This window comes from Pelophylax lessonae (genome assembly GCF_965119305.1).
Source record: "Pelophylax lessonae genome assembly, chromosome: 4".
Taxonomy (NCBI): Eukaryota; Metazoa; Chordata; class Amphibia; order Anura; family Ranidae; genus Pelophylax; species Pelophylax lessonae.
The window spans coordinates 643,286,338-643,290,599 of record NC_138771.1 but is presented as its reverse complement, the minus strand read 5'-3'; positions in this window follow the sequence as shown (position 1 = coordinate 643,290,599).

The window sequence follows — 4,262 nt, the reverse complement described above, 5'->3', positions numbered from 1 at the left end:
GCCCACATAAGTTTACCTGACAGCTAAGAACGTAGTATTCTGTGGCTGAAGGTTCATTAGGCATTCACAAGATACAGAAGTAAGTGTCGGCCAGTATAGGCCCCAAAAATTAGCCCACATGGTTTTACCTGACAGCTAAGAACGTAGTATTCTGTGGCTGAAGGTTCATTAGGCATTCACAGGATAAAGTAGTAAGTGTCGGCCAGTATAGTCCCCAAAAATTAGCCCACATGGGTTTACCTGACAGCTAAGAACGTAGTATTTGGTGGCTGAAGGTTCATTAGGCATTCACAGGATAAAGAAGTAAGTGTCGGCCACTATAGGCCCCAAAAATTAGCCCACATGGGTTTACCTGACAGCTAAGAATGTAGTAATCTGTGGCTGAAGGTTCATTAGGCATTCACTTGATACAGAAGTAAGTGTCAGGCAGTATAGGCCCAAAAAATTTGCCCACATGGGTTTGCCTGACAGCAAAGAACATTGTATCTGGTGGCTGGAGGTACATTAGGCATTCACAGGATACAGAAATAAGTGTCAGCCAGTATGGGCCCCAAAAATTAGCCCACATGGGTTTTCCTGACAGCTAAGAACAAAGTATTCTGTGGCTGAAGGTTCATTAGGCATTCACAGGATACAGAAGTAAGTGTCGGCCAGTATAGGCCCCAAAAATTAGCCCACATGGGTTTACCTTACAGCTAAGAACGTAGTATTCTGTGGCTGAAGGTTCATTAGGCATTCACATGATAAAGTAGTAAGTGTCGGCCGGTATATTCCCCAAAAATTAGCCCACATGGGTTTACCCGACAGCTAAGAACGTAGTATTTGATGGCTGAAGGTTCATTAGGCATTCACAGAATACAGAAGTAAGTGTTGGCCAGTATATGCCCCAAAAATTAGCCCACATAGGTTTACCTGACAGCAAAGAAAGTTTTATTTGGTGGCTGGAGGTACATTAGGCATTCACAGAATACAGAAGTAAGTGTTGGCCAGTGTATGCCCCAAAAATTAGCCCACATGGGTTTACCTGACAGCTAAGAACGTAGTATTCTGTGGCTGAAGGTTCATTAGGCATTCACATGATAAAGTAGTAAGTGTCGGCCGGTATATTCCCCAAAAATTAGCCCACATGGGTTTACCCGACAACTAAGAACGTAGTATTTGATGGCTGAAGGTTCATTAGGCATTCACAGAATACAGAAGTAAGTGTTGGCCAGTATATGCCCCAAAAATTAGCCCACATAGGTTTACCTGACAGCAAAGAAAGTTTTATTTGGTGGCTGGAGGTACATTAGGCATTCACAGAATACAGAAGTAAGTGTTGGCCAGTATATGCCCCAAAAATTAGCCCACATGGGTTTACCTGACAGCAAAGAACGTTGTATTTGGTGGCTGGAGGTACATTAGGCATTTACAGGATACAGACGTAAGTGTCGGCCAGTATAGGCCCCAAAAATTAGCCCACATGGGTTTACCTGACAGCTAAGAATGTAGTATTCTGTGGCTGAAGGTTCATTAGGCAATCACAGGATACAGAAGTAAGTGCCGGCCAGTATAGGCCCCAAAAATTAGCCCACATGGGTTTATCTGACAGCTAAGAACATAGTATTCTTTGACTGAAGGTTCATTAGGCATAGACAGAAAAAATAATTGTCGGCCATGAAAGGCCCCAAAAATTAGGCATTCAATGGACATGAAATGCCTTTTATGCCACTGTATTTAGCGAAGACAAGGACCAGGAATTGTTGTGGGTGAATGGCGGTCTGGCAGATATTTGTGGCCTGTCATGAGGAATTTCAATGAAACATGGTCTACTGGTCACATCATGTGCTGAATTCCTCAGAGATCCATGCATCATTCATTTTTATAAATGTGAGGTAATCTACATTGTCATGAGCTAGGAGAGTGCACTTATCAGACAGGATCCCCCATGCTACGCTGAACGTCCTTTTGGACAGGACACTGGATGGGGGGCAAGCCAACAGTTTCATTGCAAATTGTGCAAGCTCTGGTCAGAGGTCAAACCTGCCCACCCAGTAATCCAGGGGTTCATCACTCCTCAGAGCGTCCACATCGGCCGTTAACTCGATGTAGTCAGAAATCTGTCTATCTAGGCGTTCCCTGATGCTGGATCTGGAGTACAGCTGTCGATGGTTCGGCTGAAAGAAGGATCACATATCTGAGGTGACCAAGACATCTTCAAACCGCCCTCTTCTTTCAGGCGCTGTTGGATTTCTACCCGCAACTGCCTCTCTGTGACTGGAAATTCCTCTGCCAGTGCACACAAAAGCAGAATGCAGCATTTTTCGCAGCAAGTCCTGGAAGTGCTGCATTCTGACCACCCTCTGTGATGCTGGTAACATTTCCGCCATTCTTTGTTTGTACCGGGGGTCTAAGTATGTTGCCACCCATTACTGGTCCTTGCCCTTTATGCTTTTTATACAGGGGGTCCCCCTTAAAACACTTGAACATGAAGGCCCCCATTGGCACTAAACTGGAAGCGGTGTAGTGGGCTGGTTCCAGCTCATCATCCAGGATAATGTCGTCCTCGTTCTCCTCCCCCCATCCACGAATAACACCAGGGATCCCAGAAAGGTTTAAAGCATGCTCTTCTTGCTCCTCCTTATCCCCCCCGGGCACCATCCTCCTCTGACTCCTCTTCAGACTCCTGTTGTTGACTTGTCTCAGATGGAGTAGCACACACTGGGAATTCATCCAACATTGCGACTTCCTCATCTTCCTGCTCCTGTTCCTCGACGGCTTGATCAATGACACGACGCAATGCACGCTCTGGAAAGAAGGTGATCTGCCTATGAAAGCTGAAAGGAGTGCAGGACTAGTGAGGCTCTTGGCTTCCAGGCACAACAGACGCAGCACAGCATGGCAACATCTCAAATGGCATGTGGAATAGGTTCTGGGGATCTTGGGCAGTGCAGCGGAAGAGACGGTATCAACGGAAAAGGAGGAGTCAGCCGAGAAGAAGAGGGAGGATGGAGGAGGAGAAGAAGAGGCAGGCCTGCATGCAATCCGTGGCGGTACAACCAAATCTACACGGGTGCCACGGGTTACATGCTTGACGGCCGTCAGAAGGTTCACCCAGTGAACAGTAAAAGTGATATACCTTCCCTGCCCTTGTTTGCTAGACCATGTGTCTGTGGTCAGATGTATCTTGGCACCAACACTGTGTGCCAGAGATAAATTCACTTGCCACTGAACATGGCCATACAGCTCTGGAATGCCCTTCAGCGAGAAATATTTCCTGCCTGGGACCTTCCATTGTGGTGTTCCAATGGCCACAAATTTACGAAAGGCCTTCGAGTCCACCATTTGTTATGGCAGTAGTTGGCGGGCTATCAGTTCTGACAAGCCAGCAGTCAAACGTTGGGCAAGAGGGTTATCCGGCGTCATCATTTTTTTCGCTCCAACATTTGGGCCACAGAAGCCTGCCTTTTTCTAGAACAACGTGACGATGGCATCATGGAAGGTGGAGTGGAGGACAATTGTGAGGAGAGAGGAGAAGGAGAAGAGGCTGGACGGTGAGAGCCTGGAGTGTGGCTTTGTGGGTTCTGACGGTTTTGCTCCCACTGGGCTCGGTGATGGGAGTTCAGGTGCCTTCTTAAGGCGGTCGTCCCTAGGTGAGTGTTGGTCTTACCGCGACTTATGCGTTGACTGCAAAGGCTGCAGATGGCAACATTAAAAAAAGCCCACACTGGGGAGCCATGTGCCAGCATCCTGGGAGCGCCAGATGTGACTGTACATGGTTAATGGCTCGCTCCTGATACATTTGCAGTCTGCTTTGTACCTCTTGTGCAATGCAAGTTCCGCCTGCCTCTCCTCCCTATCTGCTGGTCTGTCTTTCCCTCTGAACTCCCCTCCTCTTCCTCTCTTGTGGCCACCCAAGTGACGTCCATAGACACGTCATCATCCACTTCACCTTCCCCACCACTAAAATTCGAAATCTCGGAGTAGGCAGCAACAGCGGGGACCAAACTCCTTGGGCTGATCTGGGTACTGTCTTAAGACTGCTGAGTGGCGGCTGTTGCTACCTCCTCTTCCTGATCCGATGCCAACAATGGCTGTGCATCGCAAATGTCTTGTGATGGATCAGAAAATAATTCAAGTGACTCAAGCGGAGGGTATGTGGTGGTGGTGTTTGTGGTGTTGTCTTTGGGGGTGCACACAGCAGGGAGTGAAGAGGGTGCAGATAGAGAGGATGAGGAGGGTGCAGAAGAGGAAGGCTGAGTGAGCCACTCAACAAAGTCTGG